The sequence below is a fragment of the Esox lucius genome, chromosome 19 (genome assembly GCF_011004845.1).
Source record: "Esox lucius isolate fEsoLuc1 chromosome 19, fEsoLuc1.pri, whole genome shotgun sequence".
In the NCBI taxonomy this organism is placed as follows: Eukaryota; Metazoa; Chordata; class Actinopteri; order Esociformes; family Esocidae; genus Esox; species Esox lucius.
In genome coordinates this window covers 25,821,600-25,834,479 of record NC_047587.1, presented here as the reverse complement: position 1 = coordinate 25,834,479, position 12,880 = coordinate 25,821,600, and the positions used below count along the sequence as shown (strand labels likewise).

At 46.7% G+C, this 12,880-nt stretch overlaps 1 protein-coding gene across 2 annotated transcripts in view; it reads right to left on the bottom strand.

Moving 5' to 3' along the window:
• Nucleotides 1-12,880, bottom strand: part of gnao1a (guanine nucleotide binding protein (G protein), alpha activating activity polypeptide O, a) — a 113,765-nt gene that overhangs the window by 85,442 nt on the left and 15,443 nt on the right. The gene's annotated exons all lie outside the window — the stretch shown is intronic.

Genomic DNA, 12,880 nt, shown 5'->3' with positions numbered 1-12,880 from the left:
ACACTGACCACAGGCCAGTCCTTCTCACCACAGAAACGTCAGCATACAGGCTCAGACTACCAGTCTGAGTCCACCAGAACAGTACAGGCATGATAATCAGCCGATAGCCTGACTCCACCAGTACAGTACAGGCATGATAATCAGCCGACAGTCTGACTCCACCAGAACAGTACAGGCATGATAATCAGCCGACAGTCTGACTCCACCAGAACAGTACAGGCATGATAATCAGCCCACAGTCTGACTCCACCAGTACAGTACAGGCATGATAATCAGCCGACAGTCTGACTCCACCAGTACAGTACAGGCATGATAATCAGCCGACAGTCTGACTCCACCAGAACAGTACAGGCATGATAATCAGCCCACAGTCTGACTCCACCAGAACAGTACAGGCATGATAATCAGCCGACAGTCTGACTCCACCAGAACAGTACAGGCATGATAATCAGCCGACAGTCTGACTCCACCAGTACAGTACAGGCATGATAATTAGCCGACAGTCTGACTCCACCAGAACAGTACAGGCATGATAATCAGCCGACAGTCTGACTCCACCAGAACAGTACAGGCATGATAATCAGCCCACAGTCTGACTCCACCAGAACAGTACAGGCATGATAATCAGCCCACAGTCTGACTCCACCAGAACAGTACAGGCATGATAATCAGCCCACAGTCTGACTCCACCAGAACAGTACAGGCATGATAATCAGCCGACAGTCTGACTCCACCAGAACAGTACAGGCGTGATAATCAGCCCACAGTCTGACTCCACCAGAACAGTACAGGCATGATAATCAGCCCACAGTCTGACTCCACCAGTACAGTACAGGCATGATAATCAGCCTACAGTCTGACTCCACCAGAACAGTACAGGCATGATAATCAGCCGACAGTCTGACTCCACCAGAACAGTACAGGCATGATAATCAGCCGACAGTCTGACTCCACCAGAACAGTACAGGCATGATAATCAGCCGACAGTCTGACTCCACCAGAACAGTACAGGCATGATAATCAGCCCACAGTCTGACTCCACCAGAACAGTACAGGCATGATAATCAGCCCACAGTCTGACTCCACCAGAACAGTACAGGCATGATAATCAGCCCACAGTCTGACTCCACCAGAACAGTACAGGCATGATAATCAGCCGACAGTCTGACTCCACCAGAACAGTACAGGCGTGATAATCAGCCCACAGTCTGACTCCACCAGAACAGTACAGGCATGATAATCAGCCCACAGTCTGACTCCACCAGTACAGTACAGGCATGATAATCAGCCTACAGTCTGACTCCACCAGAACAGTACAGGCATGATAATCAGCCGACAGTCTGACTCCACCAGAACAGTACAGGCATGATAATCAGCCGACAGTCTGACTCCACCAGAACAGTACAGGCGTGATAATCAGCCCACAGTCTGACTCCACCAGAACAGTACAGGCATGATAATCAGCCCACAGTCTGACTCCACCAGAACATTACAGGCGTCATATTCACCTCACACACTGTCAATGTCCGATCAATGGAATGGGTCTAATGGAACATGTTCTTCCCAAACAAAGAGTACAGTGTGACCATTGTGTTTGTGAAAGTGAGTGTCCTTTGAAGTAGGCCAATAAAACAGGTGTGTGTGTGTTTGTGTGTGTGTAATGTCTGGAAGTGACCGGCACATAGACCTTTCTGATAAGGCCAGGGATTAACAGAGCCTGGAGTCACACCTGAACAGCCTGGGTTGTGATTGGAGGGTAACAATGTCGATACTCAGGAGTCTATGCAGTAGGACAATAATCAGTCCAGTGGTTTTCATTGATTGTAAATGAAGGTTTGATCCAGTGTCTGACTGGGTCAGATAGAACATCATGTAATTGTCACTTGGACTCCACAACAGATCCCGCTTGATGGCTACAGATCTTGGTTCTGTGTAATAATATCTGACATTCTGACAGAATCCAAAATGATATAGCCAATATAAATAAACATCCTCTTTAAATCACACCCACTGTGCATTGCAGTGGTTTCAGGACAGGTTTATTCAGCATTCATTTATATCTTCTGCCTGCGTGCCTGTCTTTGTCTGGTTTCAGTTCTCTTTACAGTGAACTTGCATTGGCGTATAGCAAGACTGTTTTAAATGTCTTGTTTTCCAAGGCAATGAGCTCACAGCTATGCTAAAGGAGAACTGTTCCTGTAGCCTGTTTTATTAAGTTATTCCTGGACATACAAAATCAGAAGTTGTTCAACAAAATGTAGAAATACATCTGATTATTCAGGCTCTAGCAAGAGGCTACACGTAAATTAAATTAATGAACAAATGAGTTGAAGACACCCCCATTCCCTTGTTGTTTTGACATCTTAATTTGATGTAATTATAAAAATGCTGAATGGTAGACCATAAACAATGTATTATGCCACAGTAGGCCTACATGAGAGTGAGAGGAGGGAAAAGCAGGTGTGTGTGTGTGAGGTTTTTTGTGTTTCAGATACTTAGCTACAGTTCATCCGTAATGCTCCTGGGACGCAATGAGTGCCAACGAGTAATGCTGCATCTATGACACAATATCCAATGTTATGGATGAAAACCATAAAAGCGTCATAATCGTGTTAATACAATAAAAGAAAAACACAGCTCCAAATGGAAATGCAGTACAGGTCAAGAGAAAATGTGATGTAATGTACACCAACATAGAATGTATATTGATGTACATTGTCTATTGATGTACATATCAAATATACAACATAATTTTGAGGCTGCCTTCTCACAGCCTGATCTCTCCTGCAGAGCTTATCTAGTCCCGATGCACAGCGCTCACTTGTGTAAACCAATAACTAGATTCCACAGAGATAACTCACAACCGTCTGGGCTGTTTATGTTCCAAGACAGGGGAGCTCAAAAAAACGAAAATGTAACGGCAGCTGTACAGACTCAAATTTGACCAGAACTCAGTCATGCATGCTTCCAAAAAGCATAGCTAGGTAGTTACGTTAATAGTTAACGCCAAACTGTGTAACAATACATGCTTAATGCAAAGCCAGAACTACCACACCCATTAGCTAGCCAACTAACATTAGCCAGTTGCTAGCCACCTACAGCACTGAAAAGCACAAATTCCTCTTTTTTTTTACATCAAATGTGAAAGGGATATTCGTTTCTGGCATGAAACGTCTCTCAGTCAGTCACAAGTCAGGGCCCGGCCCCTCCCCCACACGGGGCTCCACTCATTCCCCCCCTGCTCAGCTCTGGGTTTTGCTACAGTATATTCTCTCCCACCCACCTTTTATTTTAGATTCAAATAGTCATTAGGGTGACCGCAGTAACTTGGCTGACCAATACGTATCATCAAAAATTCCACGACTATCACTGCCCTGAATGGCCCCTTATTTCCCCTGTGCGCTCCCTCTCTTTCTCCCTCCCTATCACGAAGGCTTTATCTGTGAGTGTACAAAACAACCGAGGGCTTCTACTCTCCCAATCACGGACGTCATGTCGAAGGGGTGAGGAGAGGACAGGAGGAAGGGAAGCGTTGCATTAAACAGCCTACTCTGAGCAGTGGTTGTGAGTCACATTACTTTGAGGGGTCACATAATGCTGTGGTCAATGACTCTGGTATTGATCGTCAGGGCTTAGCCACTCTCCAGGGGAAATAAAGGCTCTGTCGGTTGTACGCACACTGTTTTCCTTCTTTAATAGACTGGCTTCACCAGGGCTGGCACTGTGTCTGGCAGACCAGGTGTCCCCTGGACATAGACGTATGCCAGCCAATCCTCTGTGCCAGGGGCAGGAGTTACCATTTTGTTTTAGGAGAACCTATTCTGCTTCGCCAGCACCTCCCTACCCTTCACTGGGAGAACCAACTAGACACGGAATAAACCGCTGTTTCTTAACAGAACCTGCCATCAACCTGCTGCCCCGCTGCATCCAACATGTTCCATTGGACCGGCACCACCAGACATTACATTTCCTGAACAAGCGGTGTCAAGTCCTCCGGGAGACTCCTAGCGGTCCCATGCATTAGATATGTTCCGTAAACAGCACACCTGAATCAGCTCGGAGACGAATGATCAGGTCCTTGACTACTTGATTCAAGTGAGCAAGGTCAGGACTACAGCGAATGTCTTCAGGAGAGGTTTGTGAACGTCTGCTCTAAAAACAACAAGCCGCTCAACGTCTTAACCACAGGCGAATTAAGAATGACAACATCTCTCAACAGGATGTACCACACGGATCACAGCATACAAAGGCACAATCTAAAACACAATTAAAACAACATTCTACACAACCATGGAGCTCTAAATCAGCATTAAAACAACATTTTACACAACCACAGAGCTCTAAATAAGCATTAAAACAACAGTCTACACAGACCACTAAATAACTTAAAACAACAGTCTATACAACCAGAGACGTCTAATAAATCAGCATTAAAACAACAATCTACACAACCACAAAGCTCTGAATCAGCATTAAAACAACAATCTACACAACCACAAAGCTCTGAATCAGCATTAAAACAACAATCTACACAACCACAAAGCTCTGAATCAGCATTAAAACAACAGTCTACACAAACACAGAGCTCTATGTCATCATTAAACAACAGTCTACAAAACCAGAGGCCTCTAAATCACCATTAAAACAAGTCTATACAACCATAGAACTCTAATAAATCACCATTAAAACAAGTCTACACAACCATAGAACTCTAATAAATCACCATTAAAATAAGTCTACACAACCATAGAACTCTAATAAATCACCATTAAAACAAGTCTACACAACCATAGAACTCTAATAAATCACCATTAAGACAAGTCTACACAACCATAGAAGTCTAATAAATCACCATTAAAACAAATCTACACAACCATAGAACTCACCGTTTAGACAAATATGAATGAAAACAGACTTCACAATTCAAATAATTGGCCAAGTTTACATAACCACCGACTTCTAAATCACCATAAAAACAATATTCTACATCTCCAACCTTGCGAACAGGGCCAGTATCAAGTTAAATCAAATATCCTCCTCCACCACGGCCACTGTTTCTCTGTTTTCCTCTGTGTTGAAACTCAAGTGAATGCGCCATCTCAAGTGTCTGATTAATAATTCAGACGATAAAAATAACAAGTTTAGGTCATATCTAAGTCACAACAAAGTGAATGTCCCTCAGGGGTCTGATTTCCACATGGTTGGACTGATTCAGGCCACCTGGTAGAGAGAGCAGATCCAGGCCTACACACAAGCCAGCTAGTTACAACACTGAGAACAGCCAGCAAAGAACATGTCTGGGGCTAATACAAGGGCCACTACAGCTGTCGTTTCTACCCCTGTATCCCCTCACATATGCCAATGTTACAGATTAGTGAAGGAACAGAGCTCAGGGCTGAGATGGAAAAATATACCACAGCACACTACTGGGACTCTGATATTTCACATAAAAACTCATTTAGAAAAAAAAAAATGCAAGTAACCGAAGTAAAAGAACATACACTCTTTGCAAAAGGAAAGGATTAACAGTTTTCACAAAAACCCTTAGAAATGAATGACACTAGTCTTGACTTCTGATAAGAGTTACTAGGTGGGTTTAATGTTGGTGGATTTTTCTTTGACATACAATTCAAAGATCAAACATTCAGTCACAGCATAATTCTGCTACCGTGGAATTGACCAAGGTAACGTCCCATAGTCCGTTATCAACCTACCAGCGTCCCCTGAAAGCAGAGTCAGGTCAAAAGGCCTCAGCTGTACTCATATGGGCATGGAAAAGCAATGTATTTGTGGTTTCACTGGGGTGATACATTTTCAGAGCTGTCTCTCCTCTGCGAAGCCTCATCAACGTGTGTGGGTAGAACACAGCAGAAGGGCTGGGGTCATTATTACTCCCCTTCCCACCTAGTTTACAAAGGGATCCTCATTAAGTCACGGAAAAGGAGAGCAAGTCAGAGCCAGGATTAGGGAGAGAATGAAAGGAAAAGGGGGTACAGAGCAACAGAAAAGCTGAAAGACCCGCATAAGGGGATCATCTCTGTAAAATGTTGAAGGGTTCTATGTTTTTCTTGCACAGAGACTTTTCTCATTTGGGTCTCTCTGGGCTGTCTGTCAGGTGGAGGGAAGACTGACTGAAGGGAGGAAGGCGGACAGCTGATGGGAATGATTTTAGCATTCTGGCCAGGTACTGTACTGTTTTGTTTTTCCCACAGAAAAGGCTGTTTACATATTGTTGTTTGTCTTTTTTTTTATTCTAAAAAAAAGTTAGAATTATGCTAATATAGATGTTCGCTCATGGCTGATCCACCCCCCAAAAAGAAACAGCTTCACAGCATCACATATCCACCACCTGTAACGGCCAGTCACAGTGTGTGCTGTGCCGGACGTTACATTTCTATGTTCTGTGTAGTAGTTTGCCTGTTTCTATGTTCAGTATAGTTTCATTTTGTAATCGTTTTCCCGATTTGTAAAGTACATTCTGCAGACGAGCACTTTCAGAACTTGATACAAAAAACAACAGGCTTTGCAAAGTTTGTGGTGCTAAAGCCGGATGCAACTCAAACACTTGAGTTGCCACTAACAGTCCCAGCAGCAAACAAGGTTCACCAATCACCTGTAAGTAGCTAGCTAGATAATAATGTTAGAGATGTCAAGCTACTACAGCTAGCTAGCTATGTGATGGTCAAAATATGTGGTGTTTAAATATCTTTCATAGAAACTGTGTAAATGTTGCACTGCAAAAAAAATTGCCAATGGAACAAGACAATGTAAGTATTTCTGAGGAAATATTTGCTCAAAATAAGTGAAATAATCTGCAACTGGAACAAGACAAATTACACGATATTCAAGACATATTTTCAAGCGGTATATTCTAGTTTGTTAAGGAAGATGTACCTTATTTTAAGGATGGTTCGATTTCTTTAAATATACTTAATAAGACAGCTATTTATTGCAGTGTGGTCTAGTTTGCTAGCTATATGTATTATGGATCAGAATCAGAGCTAAGAAACATGAATATTTGCAACATTATGCCCATGCCCATTCCATCCAGCTAGTGTGTTTTGAGTGTGCAGGCTTCAGCAAAAGTGCTTTTTTACATAGGCTATTTATTTATTAACAAGTATGATTAAAAAAAACAGCTTACACTGCAAAATATCTAACCATCCTTAAAACAAGGTACATCTTTCTGAACAAGCTAGAATATACCGCTTGTTTTTAGAAAATATGCCTTGAATATCATGGAATTTGTCTAGTTCCATTTGCAGATTATTTAATTTATGTCAAGCAAATACCTCCTAAAAAACAGTGAAATTGGCAAATTTATTTGCAGTGTAATGAAACTTTAGGATAATTGTTTATTTAACACTAGAAAACCAATAACCAAAATGCAGATACTTTTGTGGCTATAACAAGAATGAAAGAAATGAAAGAATGTCCCCATGTATCAAATTTGCCTGGTTCAACCACCATTTTGGACTGAACTTATTTAGAAAACTGGTATCTCACACACAAACACACACACACACGCCAGCCACTCCAGACACACTGCCTGTTAGTCTTTATCAGCACTGGCACGTGGTTTCCATGCAGTTCCCTAAGAAGACCCTTTGTCCTCACAGTGTACTGGAGTGCTTTGGTTGTCATCGGGCACAGGACACATCTACGGTAGGACACACTGCAGGACACTCTACTGTACTTATAACCTCTGCAATCACAGGAGCACTGCTTCCCAAGCATCTGCTACTCCTGCCTTTTGCACCAATCTGTCCCTACACCTGTCCCCACACCCTGAGGTCCCCACACCCTGAGGGCCCCCACACCCTGAGGTCCCCACACCCTGAGGTCCCCACACCCTGAGGGCCCCCACACCCTGAGGTCCCCACACCCTGAAGGCCCCCACACCCTGAGGTCCCCACACCCTGAGGTCCCCACACCCTGAGGGCCCCCACACCCTGAGGTCCCCCACACCCTGAGGTCCCCAAACCCTGAGGTCCCCACACCCTGAGGTCCCCCACACCCTGAGGTCCCCACACCCTGATGTCCCCCACACCCTGAGGGCCCCCACACCCTGAGGTCCCCCACACCCTGAGGTCCCCACACCCTGAGGTCCCCACACCCTGAGGTCCCTACACCCTGAGGACCCCCACGCCCTGAGGTCCCTACATCCTGGTTCCCCCACACTCTGAGGACCCCCACGCCCTGAGGTCCCTACATCCTGGTTCCCCCACACTCTGAGGTCCTCAGAAAGGACACAAAATGAGCCGCTTCCCAAAACGCCCGGGCACACAACCGCACAGAAAAGAACACTGCTCCCTCACCACTCCCATACTGCAGTGAACTTCCATGTGACTTTCTGCTATCAAACCACAATGTCTATATTCATTCGCAATAAGAGCACAACAGTTTCTAGGGTATTTCTAAGGACCCCGAAACGCCTCACAAACACCCATCATGACTGTGCATGCTGATTTCCTCCCAGCAGGTCGTACATTGAGATTATAAAGTGTCCTCCTTCAGTGGGGACAGCTGGGTGCAGGGAGCTAGAGGGGGTGACAGTGATTTGAAGGTTGCTTCAAACACCCACTGTTGATCAGTCACAAACACTGAATAATTACAATGTGAACACTGCATCTGTACAGCTGTCGTTAAATCCCTCCCCCTCCCTAGCCCCTCCCACATCCCCCCCTCAACAGCAGCTCCTCGTCCCCTCATTCAAAGTCAGCTGCCTCCACTCTTCCTCCCTCCTCTCCTCATACCCCTCCTACTCATTTCTCATCCTTTAATAACATCTGCCATTGTCATCTCGTCTGAAACCCAAGGAGCAGGAGGAGACTCTGGAGCAGGAGAAGACTCTGGAGCAGGAGGAGAAAACGGGCAGGGCAACGCTGAAGCAGCACAGTGTCATCCCTGAGGCCTGCAGGGTTTCACTCATCAACCAGCCAGCCTGTTCTGAATCACATCCATATTTAACCGGTATGGAAAATCCCGGGTGACATGTCAGCCCGGCAGACAGTGAGGACCACACTGCCACATACAGGGAGGGGCTGGTACATAACTCCACGTACACGGCTCAACTCTTCCCCACCCTCCTCGTCCTCATCCCCTCTCTGTATCTGCTGTTCTACCTGCATCTGCAAATAACCAATTAATTACCGAGTTCATTTGCAGCCTCCCCTTCCCCCTGGATGTTAGCCTCTACTAGGATGGGGCTGCTTGCCATACAGGCACATTTTGCTCCGTCACACCCACCTGGCAAAGGTTACTGTGACACCACCCAGTAAACGCCGCCACAACCTCCACCAATTAACAGGACTCCAAGCAAAACCGCAGGCTACCACATCTCCCTAACTGCCTGTGACTCCCGGCACTGAAACCAGCACGTTGACACCCTTTCTTACACCTTTCTGTTGAGCCCACACTTTAATCCAATGTTCTCTACAGCTTTTTCAGGTTCACACAGTGACATAACCGGTCCATTTGTAATAGACTCCACGCTGCGACGGCGCTTATAATTAGACCGCACACGGTTCCAGTGGCGGAGTTAAGACATCAGACATTACAGACGTGCTGGATCACCTGACCTCAGATCAGCTGATGGGCCCAACACAAACAGATATTCTAACAAGGACCCTTTGTATGGCCGGCACAGGACCAGACCTGGGATATACTGCATGCTTCTGCCTAAAACAAACATCTCCCAGGCCACGGACAAAGGCCCTTTGTTCCCCCTGCAGGGATTTGACCAGCACGGGGACTCACAGACCGGCGGGCCGGTCAGCCCTGGACCCACTGGACCCGTCACGGACAGAGGTACAGACTACAGAGGGGGAGGGCATGCAGATACGCGGAGAACGGTTAGAGAGGCGGGAGAGGCCCGCACACGGAGATGGACGGAGGGTGAGAGAGAGACTGGGGCAGGGTGTCACCGTGCACTAGCAGTCCAATGTACCAGAGTGCAGTAGTACCCTCCGTCGACAGAGAGAGAGACTGGGGCAGGGTGTCACCATGCACTAGCAGTCCAATGTACCAGAGTGCAGTAGTACCCTCCGTCGACAGAGAGAGAGACTGGGGCAGCGTGTCACCGTGCACTAGCAGTCCAATGTACCAGAGTGCAGTAGTACCCTCCGTCGACAGAGAGAGAGGAAGAGGAGATATGGCTTTAACACATGCTTCTTGACCTTTCCAGATGCTCCTCATGTCCTCCAGTCAGCCACATCCAGCCGTGAGTTTCCCTCCCCGGGCTTCAGAAAACGCTGCCTACCTGACACCAGGGCCTTGATTCATACACGGACACATTCACCGGGATACATTGTAGTGAGCTAAACCCTCACCAGCACTCCATTAATTCTGGAAAGGACCAAGAGCTTAATAATGAAACGGGTGAGGTTCAGAAACACAGCATAACACCAGGCCTGCGTGGCACCGAAGCTCCTGGCTACACATCTCATGTGAACTCCGGATTTTCTGGGCAGACACAAGGAAAACATTTGTCCACATAATGAATGCCGATGATTATCGTGGGATATAATGCTGTGCAGATGCACGCAAGAAAAAGGTCTCTATGCAATCACAGATTAATATCTCGCTGAGGACCAGTAAGAGCATGAGCAGCTCAGCAGCTTAAGGTTCCTTAGAAGCAGCAGGGGTTCCGCACCTTTTCTTCTCCCCAACCTAACGACATTCCACCAGAACCCCAGGACCCTCTACAGACAACATTTGAACGGTGACCCAAACGCTACAAACGCTTTTAACTGATAGCTGAATTGTTGACCTCAAATGTGAAAAAAAGCTAATGTTATTGTGCTCTTCACTGACACAATGAAAACAGTGAGGTCCCTTAGGGCCTCTGTTGGAGAAAAGGTTAAGAGGCCTCATGTGGCTGAAAAAAGCATGTCCTGAACTCCCTAGGTCTGATGCGACGTGCTGATGTGAGGGCTGACATGTCCCAGCTCAGCTATAATTAGACCCCCTGGTCTTTGCCCTGTGATTTGAATGTCCTATCTACGAGAGCAGCTAATGCAAAGTTGATGCAAACGGCACAATTTGGCACCACAAGGACAGCTATTTAGAGACATGTGCATGTTACCTTGCGCTCAGCTCTATCCAACCCCGGGTGTCTGTCACTGGACCAGCCAACTGACCCCCACCCCCCAGAGTCCATCCCAGTAGGCGTGGGACTGACAGCCAGTCTACAGACGCTAAGATGTGGGCTAAGGTCAATTTCGGGACTTTATGTAACATTAGTTAAAGTGCCCATCGTGGCGTGCTCTCCCGCTGCCCCCTTCTCTGCCATCTGAGCCCTAGACGATGCCCTGCTGTGGAGCGAGGGCAGAGCCTCAGTGCCAGGCCAGATCAGCACCGCCGCCACCCCAACCCCTCACCCACCGCTCCGCGACCCACGGTGGGAAAATGACAGGAAGGGGCTGGGAGCGGTGAGGCCATTTCAGCCGGCCCTCGTTTGTTCTTGCTCCGGTCAGTCGCCTCCAATCACGTCATCAGAGGTGGCTGGACTGGCCCTCTTAACGCGATTAGCATCCCTACTCTGGGTTTGTGAGCAGCACAGAATGAGACCTGCGAGGGACTACACAAAGACGGAACAGAGAACGAGAGAGCGGCTTTGGGGGGGGGGGGGGGTGGTAGAGCAGGCAGAGTGTCTAATGAGAGAGGAAGGGATTGGGGAGGATATTGTTTTTGGAGAGATGAGAGATGACATTTTGCCTGTCATCCATGCAGGTAGGGTAGGCAATGAGGGGTGACCGAAAGCTTTCTGACAAGGACAGCACGTAAAGCAGGAAGGGGGGAGGGGCTGAATATAAGCCACACTAAGAGCCTGCAGAACACTGTTCCCCAACCCAGCTCTGTCTGCTCTACTCCCCTTCCTCCGGTGAGTCAGACTTTCCTAAGCAGGCACACCACCCCTCCCCCTCCTCCAGTGACTCCACCCTTCATCCAGTGACTCCACCCATCCAAGGGCAGCTAGGCCACCCTGCCCGGCCACACACCGCCTCTGCAAGTCTCTCTTCACACACAGATATCAGAAGAACACACACAATGGCATTTTATGGTGTTTATCTGTATTGTGCCTAGCAGATTTCCCTACAGAAATGAGTCACTGAAACCAGTCAGCTCCCAAAGCATGCTGGTCCCACACTGGCGCACGTCACCGGTTCTGCTCTCCGCACAACGCTCCTTGTCATACAGAATCGTCACTGCATTGGAGCTATATGACCTTTAGGACTGTCCAGGGGAAATGCTATAAAACCGCTCCACACTTCTCTTTTCTATAATCAAGAAAAGGGAACTATCCCCATTGTATTCAATGAACTGATTATTTAGCTTTCTATTAGTCAATAGGCAAAAGGTTAAAATTAGCATATGACTACAGTACAGATATGAAAGTATAGAATCTCACAAAAGTGAGTACACCCCTCACATTTTTGCAAATATTTGATTATATATTTTCATGTGACAACACTGAAGAAGTGACACTTTGCTACAATGTAAAGTAGTGAGTGTACAGCTTGTATAACAGTGTAAATTTCCTGTCCCCTCAAAATAACACAACGCACAGCCATTAATGTCTAAACCGCTGGCAACAAAAGTGAGTACACCCCTAAGTGAAAATGTCCAAATTGGGCCCAAAGTGTCAATATTTTGTGTGGCCACCATCATTTTCCAGCACTGCCTTAACCCTCTTGGGCATGGAGTTCACCAGAGCTTCACAGGTTGCAACTGGAGTCCTCTTCCACTCCTCCATGATGACATCACAGAGCTGGTGGATGTTAGAGACCTTGCGCTCCTCCACCTACCGTTTGAGGATGCCCCACAGATACTCAATAGGTTTTCGGTCTGGAGACATGCTTGGTCAGTCTATCACCCC